Source organism: Tachypleus tridentatus, chromosome 4, assembly GCF_004210375.1.
Source record: "Tachypleus tridentatus isolate NWPU-2018 chromosome 4, ASM421037v1, whole genome shotgun sequence".
NCBI lineage: Eukaryota > Metazoa > Arthropoda > Merostomata > Xiphosura > Limulidae > Tachypleus > Tachypleus tridentatus.
In genome coordinates this window covers 78,131,057-78,156,633 of record NC_134828.1, presented here as the reverse complement: position 1 = coordinate 78,156,633, position 25,577 = coordinate 78,131,057, and the positions used below count along the sequence as shown (strand labels likewise).

The window sequence follows — 25,577 nt, the reverse complement described above, 5'->3', positions numbered from 1 at the left end:
GAATCTGGAGGGTACAGCCAAAAGACTCAGCCCAGGGCGATACATTTACTTCATGGTTTGATGTTAGACTCGGGTGACTGTGTTTCATCATAGGATAAAACAACTGTGCTTAAACATCAAATATGCTCAACAGAGGAAAACTATAGCGAGTGAAATCGAAAAGTTTACAGAAGGCGAATATGTGCTATAATAATTATTCTTGCTTACAGATGGATGATAAAATGTGTTTGATTCTACAACTGTTTGGAGATGTAGTTATAAGCTACATAAGATATCAAACTGATGATTAAAAAATCTTATCAATCTGCAGTTCCAAAGCAACCTTATAACCTTCCCTTTCACACAGTGGTCGGTTTCTATGATTAATGGCTACTTCATATTCTATGGTCCAATGAATAGTCGTTCGACATCGAAGAAATGAAGTTATTTCGAGAGCCATAGTTCTTCAAAGAACAACAAGAGCAGGTAGTTTGTACGTTTCTATTTTATTTCGCTTTCTCTTTACAAACACTTGATTTCCACTCCTCCAGGAATTGACTGATATGTTGTTGTTGTTGTTGTTGTTGTTTTATTCACGAGTTATGGATTCATCACTAGTGACTTTTAGTTTAATAAGTTCTCTTTAGTTGTGATTTTTAAGCGAATAAGTTACAGAAGTTATTATTGTCCATGCCAGAAGACATGATAGAAATACATGAAAGCTGAGTGTGGTCTAAAAAGTTAACGTACGGGTCTGTATATCTAAAAATACATGGTTCGCATACCACTGTCTCAAGATCATGCTTCGCACTGTTGGATTATGGGAGTGTTATAAAAATTAAATAGTCTGTCGATTAGAAAAGCCAATTTGGCGGCGAATATTGTTAACTATATGCCATCCCTATAACCTCTGGGACCAAAATTAGTGTTGGCTAAAAACGTATGGTCTTCGTGTAGCTTTCATCAAGCGTGTCCCAAACAGAAACGCACGAATACATAAACATACATGATGTAGATTTTAATTGGGTTCTAAAACACAGACGAGTACACAAATATTTCCAAACTTAAGACACCCACTAACAACATAAAATCTAAATTATTAAGACGTTTCAATAACAAAAAGCCGATGTGAATGTCCTTGCTGAAAGCTGAATTAGAATCAACCATTAATACAGTTTCAGAAATAATAGTAACAGATCCATTATCAGTCATATGATCAATCAAAAATATACCCATTTTATATTCTGATAGACTCTGACTGTTAAATAAAACATAAAACAATGGGACACACCTAACAACCCGTTGTCTGTTTATACTCAAGTACCATGACATCGCTAAATACAATTTTAAATTAACAATCAATACCACATATTAAGCGCATAGTTTTTTTAATTAACAGTGGCAAGCTAAAGTCCTTATAGATATTAATTATATGAATGCAAAACATAATTTCTATATTTTTCCTGTAATAATAACCGATTACCATCAAAACAAACACTGTTGGAAGAAAAGAATTCAATTTCATAACCCCGAATCTTGGATTAAAAAAAAAAACTACTTTTTAGGTGCTCCTTATCACTTCTGTGGACCAGTTGTGTGAAAATATAAACATTAAAACGATGTACAGATATATTCGTATCTTAGAACCTTTTTTTCGAAGAGATCAAAATTACACCGATGGGCTAGTAATAAAGAGTAATATCACATACTAGGGCTCTAGCTGTCACAATCGTCATAACTTTGGATTCATTTCAATAGTTACGTAAAATACTATCTTTAAATTTCTGAGTGCAATTATTGGCAAGTTAATTATAACCTGAGATGGTAGAAAAAAAAATTGAGAAGAAATGTGAAAATCGGGTTAAGATAATTTACTTTCTAAGTATTAAAAGATCCACTTGTTGTCATTTCCTATTTTCGTTATCAGTCAAAAACGGGAAATTCCAAAATTCGTTGGTTAAGTGAGAAAGTGTTTCATGTGATAATATAAAAATGTTTCAACCAGTCGAAATGAAAGAATCTGTCCATGACTCTTGTTTAGATAAGACAAAAGTACGTAAGTAACCGTCTTATATTGTTTATTTGGATGAGGGTTAGTGGAAGTTGATAATGTTTGACGTTTTTCAATTTCCATAAAAATTAGCAGTAAATGTCGACATTAACAATTACAGTATCCTGCCATATGTTTACCAAATGAGAAGTACACAAAAATGTTTGGTTGTCTACCGAAAGCTGACAGGTAGATAGGAGTTTTATATTTATTTGTTGTTAAGCACAAAAGTACACAATGGGCTATCTGTACTCTGCCCACCACGAGCATTAAACCCCATTTTTAGCGTTATAACTTTTCTGATTTACCGCTGAGCCACTGAAGGACTAGATGTTTAGTAATTTCAAAATTAGTGAGAAAAAATATACGTTTTCAAAATCTTCAGAACATTTCAATAAAACATTTCGTACCCACTTGTATTGTTTTGAAAAATACCTATTTATGGATAAGTCTTAAAAAAACAAAAGTATACTTAATTAATCGTCACATTTTTTCTTTGACAACAACTTTGGCCAAAGATGGTAACTGGAACCAATTGTGGGTAAATATTTATTATGAAATCTTAAATACTAACGCAGAGATGCCAACTATTTCAAATGACTGAGCGTAATGATTGTAGACAGAGCCCGTACAGATATCGTACAACCACTGGATACAGTTTTGAGTCATCCATGTCTGTGGGCGGCCTGGCATAGCCAAGCGCGTAAGGCGTGCGACTCGTAATCCGAGGGTTGCGGGTTCGCGCCCGCGTCGTGCTAAACATGCTCGCCCTCCCAGCCGTGGGGGCGTATAATGTGACGGTCAATCCCACTATTCGTTGGTAAAAGAGTAGCCCAAGAGTTGGCGGTGGGTAGTGATGACTAGCTGCCTTCCCTCTAGTCTTACACTGCTAAATTAGGGACGGCTAGCACAGATAGCCCTCGAGTAGCTTTGTGCGAAATTCCAAAACAAACAAACAAACCATGTCTGTGGATCCATCCGTGGCTAAACTGTAAACACTGTTAGCAAGTATGCTTGAAATCATTTTGTCATCTTCACAACCCAACATTTGTACAATGGCTGTAGTTTTGGTTCTAGCACAGCCATATTATTTCGCAATATCCGAGTCTGGGAACATTTCTCTGAATAGATGTCCTGCACGATCGGATATAGCTAGGGGTAAATTATGAACAATGACGAATTGCGTGAACATCACTTCTGCATTTATGGTTTCATATTCTGAATTCTTACTCATAAATGTCGTTATCTGGATCGTTTCATCTGCATCTTCGCCTCAACCTTTTGCTGGTGAGATGCCGATTTTGTATGTCTGGAACAACCGTTTATCCTACCATGCGCCACAGAAAATTCGATGTGACAAACTGTACAAAACTCATGATTGTCATTGAATGTTGATGCAATGACCGAATATTTTGCATTATACTCTTTCCTAAATTTTTGATTCACAGTTTTAGTCCTTTTAGGTTTGCCAGAAACAAGATAATCTGGTAAACGAGGCCTCTTTTTTTTCAGGGCTGCGACGACTACGGACTTTTGTAACCGGTTAATCTTTGCCTCGTAACCGAACCGTAACCGGTTAATCGTGTAATCGTCACAGCCCTAGGAATTTGCGCGTGACGGCCGCACCAAACGTTAACAAAAACTCTAAAGGATTTCAACAACAACAACAACGAAAATTCAACCAAACAAAAAGGAAAGCAGTTCGTAAAATCGCGATAGGCAAACATACCAATGTCAAGGTCAAATAATGGAATATTTACACGCAAATGCCGATAATCGTATTGTTTTCCCTCGTTTATTTTTCTCGGAAAAAAATCTTAGATTAACCGGTTAGGAAATCTGTAACCGGTTAAGAGCAGTAACCTAGCCGTAACCGGTTAATCGTGTAATCGTCACAGCTCTACTTTTTTCCAACTTATGAACGATCGCATTGGTGTTTCTATGCTGCTTAGAAAACGAGAAATACCCATCTACGCGAGCGCTGATTGACTGACAAGCACTGATGACGTAATATGGATTCCCCTACGTACCCAGTATGGAGAAGCACCGCACTCAAACTATTGGTAGACGTCGGAGATACAATTATTTTTTATTATTTCAAGCACAAATATGATTATCGCAAGTATCCATTTGGACTACGTCTTTTATTTATAATCAAAATTTATTTGTAATCTCACTAGAAATTTTCTCTTCATCCCTTTCAAGCCCTGTCGGAACAATTTATCACTTTATTATATAGGCCTATATAATATATAATAATTTGGGAGTTGCAACAAGTCGTAATATGTGTCAGTATGAGCGTATAGTCGTAATGTATACACCAAAATCGTAATGGTTGGCATCTCTGCTAACGTGCCTTACAACATTCCAGATAGAATTGTGATGTGTAAGGCTTATTCTATTTACTTTTGAAACTTTATTATGTTTTACAATTTTGGAAATAGAAAGCTACGTCAGAGGTACGTTTGTTTGTTGAATTTCACGCAAGGCCACTCAAGATCAATCTACGCTAGCCGTCCCTAACATTAGTGACAGACTAGATGAAAGGCAGCTATCGAACAACACACACCGCCAACTCGTGGCCTTGAAATGCGGAGAACAGTTTTTCTCTGGTGGTAACGAGGCGCGAAAAATGGCTACTCAGATTCACTGGGCCGACATTAGCACATTGTTAGAATTGACATTTCTTGTCTTTTACGCATGCGACTGATTATTTTCCAACAGCACAGAAGGAAGCCTAATGATGTCAAAAGTACCTGATTAAGCTATATTACCTCCACTACAGTTCAATTCTGTGTTCTGCACGTAAAGCTAATGATGACAATTACTTGCTAAACACGATGCACACAAAATTAAGAGAAATCTTCATTTTCCAAATTAAATACACAACATTTGATTACATTTTTATCTATTATAAGATGGAACTTGTAAACAACAAAGTAATGGGTCAACAAATAATTTGAGGATATAAATATACGAGATATATCCCTGTATCCGGATAGAACGGGTTCTTTTGTTCAGTGCTAACACACATTTATGTTTGAACTTACCTACTTGCGAGAGCAAATTGTGGTCAAAAGATAATATCGTGTTAAATAACCTTCTAACCATGCTGTCTGAATAATAAGTCCCATAACAATGGTGTCTGAGTAATTAGCACTTTAACAACGGTAAATGTGTAATTAATCAGCCCTCTAACAATAGTATCTGAGTAATTAATCAGCCCTCTAACAATGGTGTTTGAGTATGTAATCAACCCTCTAACTATGATGAATAAATGTAACCTACTGATTACAATGGTGGACTGAGGATCTATGGACCTGTATTTCGCCACTTACCACAAAAATAAAGTAAAAAATGGCGCTGTGCACTCTGTAGACATTGGTGCGTTATGAGAGTAACGAACAAATCTTACCACACCATAGTAATTCAAGAACTGATAGTGGGTGTTGTTGATCTCTAGTTGCTTTCCACCTAGGATTCCGTTAGTTCAAAGTTAAGATGGATAAAGCAGATAGCGCTTGAGTAGCTTTTTTCCAATATCTGAAAACAGATAATGAAGACTGTTTCGCCCACATGAAACTTTCTAATTTTGATCGAATTCCTTTCATTTTTCAAAGGAATGTTTTGAGAAGATTTTGTAAAACAGCTTATTGCTAACCACCATATAATCGATTTGTCTGTTTTGTTTTTGAATTTCGCGCAAACCTGCAAGAGGGCTATCTGTAATAGCCGCCCTTAATGTACCAGTGTAAACTAGAGGGATGGTCGCTAGTCATCACCAAACATCGTCATAATATAACACCTCTAGGGCTGTAAGGACAAGTATATTTGATGGTAGGATTCGAATTCGCAACCTACAAATTACGAATCGAACGTCATAACCTACAGGCAGGCCATGACAGGTTTCAGAATTGTGTGCTGTACTTACAGAGAGTTTCTTGGTTTTGTTTGTTTCTTTTGTAGGTAAGCACAAAGCTATACAATGGACTATTTGTGCCCTGCCCACCACGAGTATAAATCCCAGTTTCTAGCGTTGTAAATCCGCAGTCACACCACTGTGCCAATGAGGAGGTGGGGATTCATGTTCGTAATCCACATCATTAATTAAAGTAACAATAACACCAAAGTTACCAGTTAACGTGACATACGACATCTTTATAAATATTTTCATCTACTCTGATGTTTCTTCTGCAGATCTACATTTTTATTGTTATTTGCTTTGTGGTCAGTTAAAAACAAAAAAACTTCCAATAACGTTGGTGTATATAAACAGACCAGCTAGTTTTCATTTGTGGAATAAGAGCTACTTTAAAGCATTCAAAATGTGGTTCCTCGTAGTGGTTTAAGTCACATTTGTATAACAATCAAGTTGAAGACGGTTAATAAAATACGAAACCTTTCGGAATACACTCGTTCCATCTTCAGCGAAATTTGAAAACTGTATTATTATAAAGATGATTATTGGCTAAAACTATATCACAATCACTAGTTTACTCACTTTTGAGAGAAGAGGTAACGGAAGATTTGTTTAGTTTGATTACTGAATTTCGCGCAAAGCTACACGAGAGCTACCTGAGCTAGCCATCCCTAATTTAGCAGTGTAAGACTAGAGGGAAGGCAGCTAGTCATCACCACCCACCGCCAACTCTTGGGCTACTCTTTTACCAACGAACAGTGCTATTGACTGTCACACTATAACGCCCCCACGGCTGAAACGGCGAACATATTTGGTGTGATGAGGATTCGAACCCTCGATCCTCGGATTACGAGTCGAGTGCTTTAACCAACTGGCCATGCCGGACCTAAAAGGAAGAATACAACAAAAACAAAGGATTATAGATACAATGCACAACAATTGAGTTTATGTGTGAAAAAGTAGAACAATTTTAATTCTTAAGAGCTTTGCGAGTCGTTAAGAGTATGGCCATGAGTTCAGCTGTGAGTCAGTTTTATCTAATGCAGAGAGTTCAAGACCTGAAGATCCTGTGGTGATGACAAATTGTTAAATGAAATATTGTGACCTGTGGTTTCAAAAGTGGAAGATTGGTTCTGTTAGATACTCTTTAATGTCTTTTCTTTTATCCTTTCGTTTATCACTTCCCTTAAAAATTAATTGAACTAGAGAACGGAATATTTAACTTGGTTTTCACAAAGATAAACTGGCAAAGCTTAGGGATGTTCGCTTAAAATGGAAGGAGTGTATTCCGAAACGTTTGAACATTTTAAATATCGTGTGTTTTGTGTTACCAACCAACCGTCTTCACCTTCATTATTAGATTTCGTCTTCCCCATCATGAATTCATTGCTGGGTGTTACACCAGACTTTATAAGCCCAACACATCTGTATATTTTAAAATTATATGTGCTTCAAATTGTACTTGTTTGAAAGCAAAAACTATAAAATTCGTGAGATATTTGAACTGAAAACTATTGTTGTTGGTTAGATTTACTTTATTATCCCAAATTTTAAAACGTATCTTTAACAAAATTGCAACGAAAAAAGCTTTACAGCATTTTTCAATATGATTTGTTTCGTAGCAATGAAAACCAAACTTACACTACATAATATTTAAATGCACTAAACTAATAAACGTTTGAATTAATTTGGATTGATTAAAACGTTTTGATTAGTCACGCTTGTTGCTAATACAAACTATATTTTTAACAACGCTGTTAAAGTACACAGTCTGAAACACATTCTAAATGTTAAACAATCTTTGTAATAAACGTTAGGACCATCAGATACTTTGCTTTATGATACCTTGCGACAGCTTAACATTTACAAAAGGTCTATCAAACTTCGATAGCCTTGCCCAAATTATTGTGCAGCGGTAACCAATGACAAAGTCGTTCATATAATGTAATTTCCATACCTATTGCATTTCATTTGCTACTAAGCAGAAAGCTAAACAACGGGATATCTGTGGTATGATCACCAAGGGTATTGAAACCCGATTTTTAGCATTAAAAACCTTCAATCTCACCTCCGAGCCACTACGAGCACATTTTAATCCTAAAAATAACTACTACAAGTCATATCACATTCTAGTTATGATAAGCCATTGACTGTTTAATCAATAAAGCGTATTAATGTTTGCTTATTTTTTAATCTTAGTTCTTGTGACGACGTCTGTTTGATTGCGAATCGATTGATCTTATGGCATGTTTCATAGTATAGATATGTATTTTAATACAATCGTCCAGAGAATATATTTCCTTCTTGATGACGAGAAACCTACTTAACATAAAAATGTATTTCAGAACGGCTGGTATGGGTATTAATACTTTTATTGATAAGGAGAGAACCTGAAGATGACCTAGGAAGGTCGAAACGTTGTTCTCTCCTTATCAATAAAAGTGTCAATACCCATACCAGCCGTTCTGAGATGCATTTCCTTGTTAAAAAGTAGCTAAAATGTACTATTATGTAGTTATAATACAACCTGCAAAAAGTATACCTCAAACGTGCTCAAAAAATTATGTGTAACCTATTTGATCGCAATTAATCATATTACTTAAATCCAATTGTTCCCACAGATTTTTATAAGTCCACAAAAAATCTATATCTAATCTGTAGCAAAATTTGAAACCAAAAATAAAGAAATTTGACAAAAGATGAGACACAGACGAAACAGACACTTTATAAAAACAGTCGTTTATTAAATACAGATTTGTAGCAAATGCACAAAAGCAAGCCAAAGAATGCACAACGTGTATAAGTTCTATTAACCAACTGATAGGTGGTGGTTAAAGTGATATGTATCCTCCTTAGTAGTAATTTTTGTAACCTCTAAAATAACCTGTCCTTAATACTTAGAAAACCGCACTTTAGTGTTTGCTTAGTGTAGTGTACGATTACCTACTATAAAAGCTTGTTCAGAGTCCGTAGCACAGATAGCCTTCGTGTAGCTTTGGGCAAATTTAAAAAAAACATACAAAAGTCTGTTGGTCCTTCTAAGCATTCACTTAATCTTAAAAACATAGAATAGTGAGCGTAGCAAAAAAAGGACTATTTTTACTTAATAGATCATTTATAGTGTCATTTTGTGAGAGTTTGATTAGTTTAAAAGGTATTCTTATGTTAACTCTACCACAGTGCGTGTGCTTACGTTTAAGGCTGACTATCAAGACAGGGCGTTTCTGTGCTTACGTTCTAGGTTGACTATCAAAGCAGTGTGTCTCTGTGCTTACATTTTAAGTTAAGGTAGTGGTGGTGTGTTTATGTTTTAAAATGACTGTCAAGCAAGTTCACAAACTACTACTGTAAAATTGATTTCGACCTGATACATTCTAACGTTTTTTTATAACACATTCATTCGTCTTTCCCTAATGAATGAAACATGTATTTCTTACATACATCAATACCGTGTTTTAAAACTGCAAGTTATCTTGTCTTCAATGTATTTTCTCTCACACCTGCTACTGGGTTTTTAACCCTGACAACGATATTTTGCCGTAGAACACCTGTGTTATCCAATAAAACTTTCAATGTTTAATATTTTCTCCGAAACAAGTTCACGTTTTACCAGCATAGGTTTAGCAATGGGCCTGGCATGGCCAGGTGGGTTGAGGCGTTCGACTCGTAATCTGAGGGTCGTGGGTTCGAATCCCCATCGCACCAAACATGCTCGCCATTTTAGCCGTGGGGGCGTTATAATGTGACAGTCAATCCCACTATTCGTTGGTAAAAGAGTGGGTGGTGATGACTAGCTGCCTTCCCTCTAATCTTACACTGCTAAATTAGGGACGGCTAGCTTTGCGCGAAATTCAAAAAATAAAACAAATAGGTTTATCATTATAAGCCAATACGCTGTTAAAATATACCTTCAAAAATCACATTTCTGTTAATATAGAAAATTACAGTGACTTGAAATCGTAACATTCCAAGTAAATATCTGTAAATTTTGAACGTAGGCGGAAATGGTTACTTCTTTCAATAGTCACAAAGAATACGGAAAATTACAACTCACTTTATGAAAGGCCAGTGGAATTTGTGTAACAGATCCTCAGTTTCCTTTAAAACAAGAAACAACTTGTTTTGAATGTTCTATTAGATTGTCTTTGTTAGAACATCTACAGATACAAATCTTCACCAGTCGGCCTAGAGAATGTTTATCAAGGCAAAATTTCGACATTCAGTAAACATCTTAACTTTTCCATTCGAAATTCTTTAAGGTTATTAAACGAAATTCAATACCTGAATTACAGCTGACACAGAGAACAACTTCAACGTTTCTGCTAAGTCAACATCCTAAGGAGTAAGATGTTTTGAAACATTTCTGTCTTGTTTAAAATAGTTCCGAATCATCAAATAACTCAAGACATTAAAGGATACCGGTCACAAATCCAAAGCTATTATGTCATAACAAGTATCAAATATAAATCCTATTTAAATGAAATAATATTAGACGTACTGTTTGTATCAAAAACAAGTCAAAGAAAGCATGACGCCAGTTTGTTTCTTAGCGGTACTTAAATATTGTTTGTTCATACACCACAGCTGTCATAATATAAATGAAGCTCCATTAAAATGTATCTTTAACTTCATATCAAAATTTCTTTTAATCGATGACGTCATCAATAGAGACAGCTTAATTATATATAGCGTGATATGTTTTTACTGACATTATAAGAATCTCTACGAAAATAATACGAAGAGCTAATGACACTTATGGATATGCACTAGTTAAAAGCAAGTAGCCTAAAGTTAATATTAACGGATATATATCATGAAATATTTTAAGAGAATCCCATCTCAGTCCACTCATGTAGAGACACTTTACTTTGTACGAAAATTCAACACAAGTCACGTTCCAGGTAAAATCTAATATTAGCTTGCTGACGTCACCGGTGCGTCAGACTGACGCACAGTGAGATGCCAAATAACTTTCATACAACCATAGCAACAGGTTAGCAATCAATTCTTCCTCCTTTATCTTTAGAAAGGGACTTCTTTAATAATAATAAGAAAAGACATTCGCGTTTTGGTTTAAACTCACGCTCTGGTTTGAGATAAATTATACAAACAGTATAATTTTTCACTTCTTTTATTTTCAATTAAAATAGTTTGTTGTTAAGCACAAAGCTACATAATGGGCTATCTACACTGTGTCCACCACAAGTATTGAAATCTGATATATGACATCATTAGTCACCATTTGATTTTTAATTAACTAGTATGTTTCTTTGTTATTAAGCTCTAAGCTACACAGTGTGTTATCTACGCTGTGCCCATAATGGGTTTTGAAACTTGATTTCTGACACGATAAGCTCTTAGAAGTTAAAGTAGTAGCTTAAATATCAATAAAAGGGCTAATATGTAAACATAATTTGATATTCATCACACCACAAGTTAGCAAGTCTAATATTGATTTTTAAACTTTAAAATATATGAGCATCCGTTTTACATGTTAATTGGTTTGTTTGTTTGTTTTTGAATCTCACGCAAAGCTACACGAGGGCTATCTGCGCTAGTCGTCCCTAATTTAGCAGTGTAAGACTAGAGAGAAGGCAGCTAGTTATCACCACCCACCGCCAACTCTTGGACTACTCTTTTACCAACGAATAGTGGGATTGACAGTCATATTATAACGCCCCTACGACTGAAATGGCGATAATGTTTAGTGCGACGGGGATTCGAACCCGCGATCCTCAGAAGAACGCCTTAACCCACCTGGCCATGCCGAGTCACATAGATGTTAAACCTTTGGCGATAACACGTTAAGGCTGCAATATTTGAGCCATCGGAAAATGGTTGGTTAATTAACTACACATTTTTATTAACCACAAAGTGCCAATGTTATGAAATTAAATTATGTTAACATTTATTTTTCAAATATTTTATTGACTAAGTATCTGAATAAAAATTTGGGTAAAACCTATAATAACACTACATCAAACAATATATAACTTCCACGTCTGTTAAGTGCTATTTCCGTAATGCTACTGTTACCGAGCAGGTCTCTGAGAATATTACACAAACTTTATCTTAAAAAAAAAGAGAGAGGAAACACGAGTGACATTAAAATATTAATTAACCCAAGCATACATAACATTTACTGTACATAAATATGAATTCAAACATGTAGACCAAAGGAATTAATTATACGAACAGACAAGTATTCCAGAGGTCGATCAACACTTCAGTCACACTTTGCACGTGCAGGTATAAAGCCTGACTGGATAGTGAGGTGTATCATAAACAATCAATGCCAAGTATAGAGAAAACGATATTATTTGAAACTGATTGAACATAAAAGTGTGTCATAAATATTCACGGCCCGGCATGGCCAGGTGGGTTAAGGCGTTCGTCTCGTCATCTGAGGGTCGCGGGTTCGAATCCCCGTCACACCAAACATGCTCGCCCTTTCAACCGTAGGAGCATTATAATGTGACGGTTAATCCCACTATTCGTTGGTAAAAGAAGATCAAAGAGTTGGCAGTGGGTGGTGATGACTAGCTTCCCTGTAGTCTCACACTGCTAAATTAGGAACGGCTAGCGCAGATAACCCTCGAATAGCTTTGCGCGAGATTAAAAAAAATATTCTTGTACCACAAGAATAATAAAGCAACGTTTCCATATTTCTTTAAAATGTACGTTCAAACTTTTGACTTCAGACCATTTTTCTTTCTCATGCTATGTTTAAACACACACAAACATAAAGAATATAGACATAAACGATTAAATCGTAGCATTTTGTAATACACATATTAAATCATAGCCACTTTACGACGTTCTTGAAATAAAATCAAACAACATACCTTTTTCTACAATAATTTAGAAATATATATTGTTTAAGTGTTAATGATGTATTTTTCTTTGCAGAAATAATGTGTTTAAATTGTTAATAGCCATATTCTGGTAGTATATATTACTATTTGTACTTAACAGCTCATTATTAATGTAACTAAACAGAAATTTTAAAAAATGAAAATTTCGATTATCACAGACAGATATTTATATGATAAAAAGTTTTCTGTTTTTTGGAGCATTATTTTATACTTTTTCATAAAATAACAGTTTCACTGCTTGTTACATAAAGCTGTACAGAAGTACTAAAATATATTTAAAAACCTTCAATCTGAAATGACGTTCGTACACTTCAATTTGAAATATTTTCTCTTTTGACCCCCTTGGCAGGCGGTTAATTTTCTCAATAACCTCTAACAGCGGCTTGATTAACCTCCTAAGCATGCTGTGGTAGAATGATGAATAGCCTTCTTGTCTGTCCAAAGTCACGGAGTGTTAAGGAAAAATGATTAATTTCCTTAAATCTTTAACAACTTTCCATGTTTTGTCTGTTTTTGTGTAAAACTGCAAGTCTTACGAAATATCAGTTTATTATTTGTTACTTGTCTGTGTGCCCACACACTTGCTCATGTTATCTAATGTCAAGACAAATTGTACCTGCCTGACCTACAAGTGACACCATACCAATCACTATTGTTGAATATATTTTGTACAAAAATACCAGTTTTAAATTGCTGTTGTTGTTAAGTTCAGAGCTACTAAAAATGTGTCTGTCTGTGATGTATCCATCAAAAGTAACGAAATTGTTTTTAAATTTCAGCCATAACCTTATATAAAACAATGTTTAAATTCTTCAGTTTGTTTTTGTTTGTTTTTGGAATTTCGCACAAAGCTATTCGAGGGCTCTCTGTGCTAGCCGTCCCTAATTTAGCAGTGTAAGACTAGAGGGAAGGCAGCTAGTCATCACCACCCACCGCCAACTCTTGGGCTACTCTTTTACCAACGAATAGTGGGATTGACCGTCACATTATAAACCCCCACGGCTGGGAGGGCGAGCATGTTTAGCGCGACGCGGGCGAGAACCCGCGACCCTCGGATTACGAGTCGCACGCCTTACGCGCTTGGCCATGCCAGGCCTTTAAATTCTTCAGAACTTGATTGGTTGAGTTACAATTGGCATTTACTTACCCAATGTTAAAACAAGTTGTTTAAGTGTAGTAACGATAAATATGTAATGTAGTGTAACGTGTAAACGGTATTCCGATCATTACAAAACAAAAACGAATGCATTAAAAGTTATTTATTTTGTTGATTATAACCCTATTTTGTACAACTCAGGTAAATTAAAAATTAGCTAATGACATTCTATTTAGACTTTGCACCTCAATTTTCCTGAGATAAGAACGAACTACTTGAAATATAATGTCTCAAATGAAGGGTACGAAAAACCAACAACACACGAACAAGTGGACTAATACATGACACGAACCACCAAATGACAGACAAGACTGTCTAAAAATTTGCCATACACAATGTAAAAATAAAAATCCAGATTTATGTGGATGTTTTCGTATAGCAAAGCCGCATCTGGCTATGTGCTGATTCCATCGAGGCGAATCGAACCCTTGATTTTAGTGTTGTAAATCTGTAGACTTACCGCTGCACCAGCGGGAGATCCAGTTTTATGTTTTGAAATATTACAACGCATATATCTTAACGTGTTACAAAAGTTTAAACTTTGAGACTATCATACAAAAACTTTACGATAAAATAATGTTTTATAAAATGGTTTAACTAGTTTTTAACAGATATATAAATGATAGGAAAACAAGTGGATTTAAGAAATCAATGTAACACAAACATACGACACTCCACAACCCGAGAGCTTTCAAAAGGTGGTCAGTTTGCCCCTTTTCGAGAGCGTATGGATTATATGGTATCATATTTTTGTGTTAGTATATGTATGTTTAGGGTTAACGTATTTCGCATGTGTTTGTATATGTATCCATACTATCCCAATTCTTCTTGTTTTAAGTATTAACCATAACTTAGAGTTTATGTGTTGTGAAGTTAGATATAATTTTAATATTCAAAAGGTATTTGAAGCATAAAGTTCGGATATGAATAATAAAAAACAACAACGTATAAATTCCTTTACTATTATTCGTTATCACAGATACGGAGAAAGTTTAAACACTGATTTTCCGTCATTCCAAGTTCATTCGATTTGGAAACACTACGTGTTTTATATTTATTGAAAATCCAGTTTTTCGTGAAGTGGCCGCAAGAAGATTTTTCTTTTTTTTTTAATTAATTAGTTAATAATGCGCAATCAAAGTTGTTGATCTGTAAATTCTAATATTGAATCGAGCATGCCTAGTGGTTATGCCGAGCTACCATGTCAGAAAGTCAAAAGTTCGAACCCGCAATAAGCCGCTGAACACTATTTAGTTAAAAATAGCAGTTGTAGCTGGCTGGTTGGTCACCCTCCTTCTGGTCACTAGTTCTCAATTAGAGCATGTCTCTGACCCAGCTGTTTAACCTATATGTAACATAGATGCCATTCAAGTTGAAAATACCAAATACCTAGATTTTTATTTTAGCGGCATCGAAGCTCAGAGTCATATTGTATATGTCTTTAAAAAATATTTAAAATATTTAAAAGGTAGAAACATAATACTTGTGACAATCAATTTATCCCTAGTCGAAGGATATCATACTATCCCCATTAAAACTAGTGAAAACCTTTAAGATGTTGACTGCATATTTGCACATCTAGTTTCAAAACATAAATTCTAGACTGTTTCAATAGTTCATAACTCAAAAACATTTTATAATTGATAATTCATTGTTTAAAATTTTTAGTGTAATCTGAGAAGAAAAATTTTAGAAATTTTCGAACTCTCATTTCCGAGCAAATCCAAGTCATGCCTGTATTCACTGTATTTATACAGTTTTGTAGAAATGTTCTGCTCATTCCCAAGAACTAGAACGCAATCATATCTTGAGAATATAATGATCCCAGACTTGCTTCTTCCGTTATTTCCCTTTTTTTTCCTACTAGTTTTATTATTACAGCCCCTGGATGTTACCCTTTTACGATACCACAGTGTGGGGTGAACAATTATTAATGAACCTCTGCTTTGAAAATAACTATAGCCAAATTTTAAGTACCATTGCATAGAGTTAATTATACTTATATCGATGCAATTAAATAAAATGGTTTGGACAATAATCTGTGATTTATATATTCACCACTCAGAACGTTCGTAGTGGTGAGCAAAGGTGGTTATTTTTGGTCAGTTCTCTCTTTTTTTTTTAGTTCAAAGCTGCACAGTGGTCTATCTATGCTTTGTCCACATAGAGAATCGAAACCTATACTATGTAATGGTAAGTACACAAACTTACCGCTGACCCATCAGAGGACAACGAATAAAAGGAATTAATTGGAATACTTAACAAAACTTACAGAAACAACACAGATCTAAGATTTTGTTAAAGTTCAATTAGACGCTCTTTTCATTCCTGATTTGTTTTGTATTAAATTATATCACAGAAACTTTATTATCATTATAAACATCAACATGTTTTGATACGTTCAGAGAGTACAGTAAATAACGACAATATTCCGATGACTCACATCCTTGGCTCGGGATTGCAAGGTGGGTTAAGGCGTTCGACTCGTAATCCGAGGGTTGCGGATTCGAATCCCCGTCGCACCAAACATGCTCGCCCTATCAGCCGTGGGGGCGTTATAATATAACGGTCAATTCCACTATTCGTTGATAAAAGATTAGCTCAAAAGTTGGCGGTGGATGGTAATGACTAGCTGCCTCTAGTCTTACACTGCTAAATTAGGGACGGCTAGCGCAGATAGCTCTAGAGTAGCTTTGCGTGAAATTCCAAACAAGCTAAGCTCAGATCCTTATTTAATTAAATTATACTTATTAGGAATACACTGCTCTCGACCAAGAATATTGTTAGTAAAAATTACGAATCCTAGCTTGACTGAAGTAATGGTGACATTAGTTTAAAAACACAAGTCCTAGGTCACCAATAAATGTTTGTCAGTTTTAGCCGTGTTCGATTCAAAAGAAAGTATCAAAATAAATATGTCAATGAATAGCAATCAAGTTTAAACTGACTAGATATATAAAAACAAGAAGTTTTGTTTCTTTAGTACAAAGCTACAAAATGGGTTATCTGTGCCCCGCCCACCAAGAATATCGAAACCTGATTTTTAGTGTTACAAGTTTTTGGACTTACTGCTGAGTCCCCTAGTAGCACAGCGGTGAGCCTGAAGGTTTATATTATGTTAAATCGGGTTTTTCGAGATGTGGTAGGCGGAGCTCAGATAACCCATTGTGCAGCTTCGCGCTTAACAACAAAAGAAGCAAACTTATTGCTGAGCCTTGCGGAGGGGGTGTTTTTGTTAAGAGCAAAACCACATTGGACTATTTGCTGTGCCTACTGCAAGGGAACGAACCTCATAATATTAGTGTTATGAGTCCATTATCATACTGATATTCCACCAGGGGATACGAAAAGAAATATTTTTAATGTTTGCTTGTTGTTCATTCTTCAAGAGTTTCACGCAACGCAATTTTGGAAATTTCACAACTAAGAAAAGGATAGAAAAGCTAAATACATTTATTTTCCTAGTTCCAAGCAATTTCTTTGAGTGTTTCCATTGTGAATATTTACAAAAATCAGGGAATGTCAGTGACAACCCCTCCTGCCAAAAAAGGGATAAAAATGTATTCTACAGACAGCTGGTATAGGTATTAGCACTTTAATTAAAATAAAGTACAGAATAACGTTTCAACCTTCTTAGATCATCTTCAGGTTAACAAAGGGATAAAATCATAAGAATCATCTTTCTTACAGCTTGATGCATTAGAAGTGCCTTGTTTGTTAAGCAACTTCAAGTTGCAATAAAAGAAAAAGAGTCATTGCAAGCGGCAAAAAAAAAAACAGAATGGCCAAGAAAATACAGTCACGATTATTGAAATAAAACTGACGTCACTCGTAGGATCACTCGACAGAAGAAAGGTATCTTTAAAATTGCACAAAGTTAAACAACAGTTATCTGTGCTAGTCTTTCCTGGTTTGGAACTAACAGACGAGAGGAAAGGAAGGTAGTTAACAGCACCCATCCTCAGTTTTTGGGGTACTTTAATCAAATAAAGGGATTTGACCTTTACACTTATAAATCACCCACGATCAAATGATACGAAACGTGGTTTTGCATCAACGGGAGACGAACCATAGATCTCAGATTTATATTTCGGTACACTAAAACTAAGCCACGCTCATTCCCAAAAAAAGAAAATAGTTCCTGGTTTGGAACTAACAGACGAGAGGAAAGGAAGGTAGTTAACAGCACCCATCCTCAGTTTTTGGGGTACTTTAATCAAATAAAGGGATTTGACCTTTACACTTATAAATCACCCACGATCAAATGATACGAAACGTGGTTTTGCATCAACGGGAGACGAACCATAGATCTCAGATTTATATTTCGGTACACTAAAACTAAGCCACGCTCATTCCCAAAAAAAGAAAATAGTTCCTGGTTTGGAACTAACAGACGAGAGGAAAGGAAGGTAGTTAACAGCACCCATCCTCAGTTTTTGGGGTACTTTAATCAAATAAAGGGATTTGACCTTTACACTTATAAATCACCCACGATCAAATGATACGAAACGTGGTTTTGCATCAACGGGAGACGAACCATAGATCTCAGATTTATATTTCGGTACACTAAAACTAAGCCACGCTCATTCCCAAAAAAAGAAAATATAGCTGAACTGTATTGAATCGCCACGTGAATCATAACATAATCAGCTCTGTAAGAAAGACAACAAATATTTTTGTTTGAAAGGAGAGACATGAAACTGAAGGATCGGAAAATCAGTTGTCTAATTGGCAGTAGTGGTAGCATATTTAACCTACTGGAACACGTAATAAAATAATTAATCTTTATTCTGCCAACAAAAATGAGAAAACATTGGAATTTATCTACCTATATTCTAGGAGCTAAAATTTTATGTTAATATAATACAGATATAAATATTTATGCGTACATTTTGCATACAGTGTTGGAAATACTGGAGGTTGAGTTCATTATATTAAAACTATTTCGAACGTGCAGTTAGCAGTTCACATAACAACCACAGCTATTATAAAGTCGTGATGAAATCCAGTGTGTTAGAACTAAATTTCCATATTACTTCGTTTTACTTAGGTAGTGTAATGTTACCAAAATTCACACTTTTAGAAAGGTTTCTAACAGCCCTTTCTGAAGTCATAAAGATGTGTTCAGACTGATAATAATTTGCAAGAGTAAGATATATTTTGTACCTAATGGCGTTGGAAAACAGGATCATCTAAAGAGATTTGTAACAAGTCATAACCCATTCGTGGTAAGCATGGTCAGGTACCTTGTAACACATGAAAATCCACGAACATAAAAGTCACCGTCAAAAGGTGCTCAGATGACTCAGACAATAAAACGCAACACAAGTAAGAATATCTATCTAGAAAAGCGATGCAAATAAGGAATGCACAAGTTGTTTCCACAACATATTTGTTAAGCCAGCGCATATCCCAAGCAGCTGAAAAAAGAAACGGTATTCATGATATTCTACATCAGCACACACTCGTCAAGTAGAAGCAATGCCTGTAGATGTTTTTGTGACCAGACTGTTAAAAGGTCGCTAGGAATTTGTCGTCCTGGCACACTAGATGGATTATGTAAAGCATTCGTGGAACAGTGGTATCCTTTGATCATGACAGCATTACGACGAAGCCTTTAACAGTGGAAATTACATTGCAGGACTGTCGTCACATGCAAGGTGATCAGAGCATTACTGGATGCGGTGACACGGAATGTAACAACGTAAGTCGTAGAAACTCCAAAGTAGTTTTAATACAAACCCCTGTAATCAAGGAAAAAATAATTAAAGTGGGTGTAAAAGAATTTCTCTCCCTGTAGGTGTGAACATAAACTGCACCAGTATAAAGTCATGTGCTGACAGTTTAATTTGCGATTATCTGCTGTGCAAACGATCACAGTGCTACACCAAAGTAATACCTCCAAAAATACATGCAGTGTTAGGGTGATCAGTGCGCTTATTACTTAACAGAAATGTCACAGGTCAAACATGCAGAATTTAAAACTCTTGCTTGCACAGAAATATGGTGAAGCGATACCTTGATATTCTGATATGAATATTAAGGCTATATATGCTTGTATGAAAACTATAAAGATCAAACGGCAACCAAACAACTTGAGTGAGTTGTGGGAGTAAAAATGTGTAATTCATTCAATAGTTCAAACCCGCATACTGATAAGTTTGATAGCATAAAAAACAAGATGAACTTCTCCTTATAAAAAAACAAAAACAAAATACTAACGATTTGTACAATGTTTTGTTGTTGTTTTGTTTGTAGTTAGCTAAGCACAAAGCTACACAATGGGCTATCTGTGCTCTGCCCACCAATGGTATCCAAACACTATTTCTAGCGTTGTAAGTTTCTTTTATCTGTAATAATGTATTATACTAATGATGAATTGGCTACTTTGTTGCACAGACACTTTGAAACGCTTACTGCACGTGTACCCATAATTATTTTCAATAGTGTATACACATACACACACATCGGGGGCCCTCATTTTTCTGGAACTGTTGTGTATGAAAGGCCTCTAATAATAACAAAAAATACTGTAAATATTCTCATTAATTACTGCTGGAGTTTCCTATGTGTTTTACATTTAAAAATATTCATTTTGTTTGTAATTAAGCACAAATTGGGCCATCTGTACTCTGCCCACCACGAGTATCGAACCCCAGTCTTAGTAGTGTGGGTCCGCAAATATGCCGCTGTGTGTGCCACTGAGGGGTAATAGCGGTTGTCTCCTAGTTGTTTTAGTCAGTTCTTATGCTAAGTATTGTAACTGAGACAAACAAAATTTCTCAATATGATATAATACACTAACTTCACAACAGTGAATAAAAACAAGTGGGAAATTTGAAGTTTAATGATTTATAACATATAGTTCGATTTGTAAAACACGTACAAAGCAAAAATACGAGCCAGTGTAATGTGAAAACAAAGAATTTTTATGTACTTTAGTATATTTTATAGAATTATATTTTCCGTCGTTAATTATTGTCCCTCATCGTATCTTATTTGTCCAGCTTATGAACTTATTTTGTTCGATTACGTTCAGACCATCCAATGGAAGTTCCATACTACTTATTTAAACAAGTCTGCGTTTATACATGCATGTGTATTTTTAATTTCAGACAACAAGATTTTGATGTTTCATAAGTTACTTTAAAATGTCATATGCTCTAACGAGCATCTCTTCTTTAGACGTTGCATAACTGGTGTGTTACCTCACACACATATACACAGAAGATTAGTTTTCTTACATTGTTAATATACAATATGAAACTGGATTCCGGAGCCAACGTGTTCCTTTTGTTGTTGTTGCTGTTGGGTGATGCATATAACCGACATTGTTTTGGCAACCTAAACGTTGCCCTTCAGCCAACAGCTTGTTTCATGCTCGAAGAAGTGCAGCTTGATCATAAACTTCGAGTTCTTTCAATGTTAAGAAAGCCAGTGACAGTAAGTTAACGAATACGTCTACAAGCGAGTCGAAATGAAATACTGTTAACAAGAGATAAAGTCATCCGTATGCCTGCTTGTCTGTGCTTCGTGCAGCTTGTGCGAAAAAACATACTAATGAAATTAAGTTATAAAAGCAACAAAAGATTGCTTAATATGTTCTACGAGAAGTATTTAATGATAAGCTACTTATGGCCGAGGAATAGCCCAAAATATAAACAGGTTTCATTTCGTGGATATAATCTATTAGCACATAACCTTTCATTGTCAAGGGGATTTATTTTTCTAATACTATTGACAGATACACAAAAGCAGAAAAAGTAAGAAAACTTGAAAGATATTTATCACTTATAAAAATCGAAAAAAAATCTACTTTCATTAGCAATTGGCTCAAAACATTTCTTAACCATGTTGTTTTTTTCCTGACAATAGAGGAGAACTGGTTTGAATTTCGCGAAAAAGCAACACAAAGGCTATCTGCACTAGCCGTCCCTAATTTAGCAGTGTAAGACTAGAGGGAAGGCAGCTAATTATCACCACCCACCGCCAACTGTTGGGCTACTCTTTTACCAACGAATAGTGGGATTAATCGTAACATTATAACGCCCCCACGGCTGAAAAGGTGAGCATGTTTGGTGCGACGAGGATTGGAACCTGCGACCCTTAGATTACGAGTTGAACGCCTTAATCCTAATAAGCAGGTCAAGTCAGGCTGTCCACTTAAGAGTCTACGTTTAGTCGATCTTGATCTCCAGTGGTAATTTATATCTTACTGAATGTATTAATACTCAGTTTATCGTGTACCAAATTAAGATATCGTAGGTTTGACAACCCAAAATAAGACTGCTAGGTGTAATTCCATTTACGTTTATTGATTTTTGAGGTACTGCAATCTCTCCAATAAATTTTGCCAAGCATCACCTAGTGGTTAGTGTGTCCAATTGTGAAACTGAGAATTCGTGAGTTCGTGTAATCTTGTTACAAAATTGCTCTTCGCACTTTGGACTATGGAAGCTTTACGACTAACGACCAAATTCAACTGTTCAATTGATGTATCCCAAAAAGTGGTGTTGGGTGCTGGTTACTAGCTGTTTTTGTTTCTTATTAAGCAAAATGCTACAAAAATGGCTATCTGTGCTTTGCCCACCACGACACCCGAAACCCGGTTGATAGAACTGTAAATCCGTAGAAATACCGCCGTACCACTGGAGGGGGGAATTTACTGTCTATCTTTTCTCTAGTCCATCGTTTGAAAATTAGGGTCGGCTAGTACAAATAGCCCTAACTACACAGCTTGAGGCTAATATCAAAAGTAAAATTCATTAAATGACAAATAATGAAAGACAATTTGCTTCACTTAGTACCATCCCTCTTACATTTCTACTTAGAAAATTTCACAAAAACATATGACAAGTTACTAAATCGAATCCTGATAGATGGATTTTTCTCCCGTGTCTAATTACACGCGACTGTTTTTCTTCCATTAGTTAAATACATAAACGTACTGGCAGGCATGACGATAGTAGCTTTTGTGAAATGCACCAAACTCGTTATGAGTCATTGTTTTATAACATTTGTAAAATTTAGGCAAGAAGTAACCAATTGTTCTTGTATTTTCATATCATGTTTTTACGCACAAGGTCTTAAAAATATAAACCCCAGTTGCTGTAATGTTGGTTTGTTTTTATGGTTATCAATATAGCTCACCAATTAAACTTAAGATGACTCCTGTGAGTTAACAGTTTTATTACGCCACGACCTTCACTTATAACGGTAAGCAATTATCAAAAGTGGAGTACAGTATTCCCTCGCTATTCGCGGGGGTTACGTTCTTAACCCCCCGCGAATAGCGAAAAACCGCGAATATTGGATGCAGTTTTAAAACTTCTATGTGTGAGATTATATACGGTACTAAATGCTTCCCAGACACTTCCTAAAGACACTCTTACTCACTAATACAGTAATAATGTAGTAATATTGCATGCAGTCATGTATTTCACTAATGTAGTAATGATAATGTAAACACATTTTAATTTTGTACTGCAACAATATTTTAATGAAAAAGAAACGTAAGTACAGGAGGACAGTAACACCGCATAGTATAGTTACCCATACTGTATTACTGTACCGTAAAGTCATTTTCTATGCGTACAACACATGTATTAGAATTGACAGAAAGTGGAACAAATTTAAAGGCAAACGTAGACAGATAAATACAGTACGCACAGTTCAGGTAATAATAATACAGTACAGTACAATTCAGTAATAATTGTTCGATAAAGACGTCAATCGATAAAACTGCTTGAGAGAGTAAATACAGACATACCCTCGAAAAGCGCTTTTAGTCTCTATGACCTACAAAAACCCGGTTTACCGAGCATTCGTTTTTATGACGTTATAACGCTAGCCCGGTATACCGGCATACGATGCGATAGGGTTAAGAGCCTAACCCGCGAATATGCGGGGCCGCGAATGGGGAACCGCGAACAGGTGAGGCTATACTGTATGTCAACGGTAAATTTGCTAATTCAAGTACCAATAAATCTAAATATTGGTTTTCATAAATTGCTCTGTAAAGGTTTAGTAATTTTTTAACATTTTCATGATTTATTATTTTTATATATTTACTATGAAATAGCAATTTATTTTGTAAAATATTTTGGTAACTCTGTGATTACTTTCAACACTTCATCATCAGATTGTTTACATACTTTTTCCGGGTGTCGTCTTTTTCTTCAATAACATTAACAAAAAATAATATTTTTTAAATTTTTATGGTTAATTTTTCTGATACAAAAAATTAATTTCTAAGAATTCTACAATGTTTCTTTTGCATATAAAAAAACAACATTTTATTTGCATATGCGTTATACTTTGTAACAGTTCAAATTTTTGCCAGTTGGGCACAAGAAAGGGTCATACATATAATACTTTCAACAGTTGAATACAAGAAAGAGCTATACATGCAATACAAATAACAGTAGAATACAAGGAGCCATACATACAATACAAATAACAGCAGAATGCACGAAAGAGCCATACATACAATACAAATAACAGTAGAATACAAGAAAGAGCCATACATATAACAGCAGAATACAAGAAAGGGTCATACATACACTACTTACAAAAGTGGAATACAAAAGAGGCACATACATACATCAACACTTACAATGGTAGGGCACAAGAAAGGGCTCATACATACAACACTTATAACACTAAGGCACAAGAAAGGCCTATACATACAACATTTATAAGAGTAGGGCACAAGAAAGGGCCTAACATATAACATATTTCAGTCTTACTTTTCAAATGATACTGTATGATTTTCCTGCTTCCGGTGCTCTGTATCTTTGTCTAAGGTCCTTTACCCCATCATTATCTGCTCGATAAGATCTACAAATATTTGCTGACAGGCAGTTTATCATAGAACGGAGAGAATTGTTTAAGAGTAATATTATTTCCACAAAATACACATTTTATGTTTCTAATTAGCTTCATGACATATCATTGTACGTGCTTGTACTTCATCGAGATATGATTTTAAAATAAAATTAATTAGGTATGCTCACATCATCTGTATTAACCAAACCTAAGTCTCAATTTATACATATGTGTACTTGTGTACGTACGTATACATACAGTACTGAGCTAAAGTGTCAGAACAAAAGAATATTTTGTAATTCTTTCTATTTTATAGGACTAATTCTTCCGTATCATTACAGAATGTAAATTCCAACGCTATGGTAATGCTTCACTGATCCCTGCTGACAACTAGAGAAGCCAGTATTAGAATACTTATCATTCTTTAGAATTCTCATTAACTTGTAGCAAGGGCATATCATAAGGGTTCTGCTTGAATAAACATACTGAATAAATTTAGGGCCTGATGTAACTGTCAATATATCCCATCCAGCTATCTTAATTATACGGAAAGAAACTAGCATACAGTACTGATATATGCTAGAAGAAATCAACTAAATAGCACTCCCAAATAAACCTTGATAAAAACGGCGTGTTTAATTCTATATATTTAAGTTTCGTTCTCATGCCACCAGCGAAAGATCGTAGAGAATTGTCAACAGAGAAGAGAGTTCCATAAAAGCTATATGTGATGCTGGTTGGACTTTCTGACAAATTACTGCAGACTTGAAA

At 35.3% G+C, this 25,577-nt stretch overlaps 1 protein-coding gene and 1 long non-coding RNA gene across 11 annotated transcripts in view; one reads left to right on the top strand and one right to left on the bottom strand.

Annotated features, from left to right (window-relative positions):
* LOC143249504 (myocyte-specific enhancer factor 2C-like) overlaps positions 1 to 25,577 on the bottom strand; it is a 161,791-nt gene that overhangs the window by 78,582 nt on the left and 57,632 nt on the right. For 2 of the 10 annotated variants that reach the window (XM_076499452.1, XM_076499453.1), the window contains one exon: positions 6,531 to 6,834. The exons of the other annotated variants lie outside the window; for them this stretch is intronic. The gene's annotated coding sequence lies outside the window, so the exon portion shown is untranslated. The remainder of the gene's footprint in view (positions 1 to 6,530; positions 6,835 to 25,577) is intronic. 10 annotated transcript variants of the gene reach the window in all.
* The window catches only part of LOC143249505 (uncharacterized), a 54,428-nt gene continuing 28,910 nt past the window's right edge, over positions 60 to 25,577 (top strand). The window contains exon 1 of the long non-coding RNA XR_013027807.1: positions 60 to 465. This is a non-coding gene — a long non-coding RNA (uncharacterized LOC143249505). The remainder of the gene's footprint in view (positions 466 to 25,577) is intronic.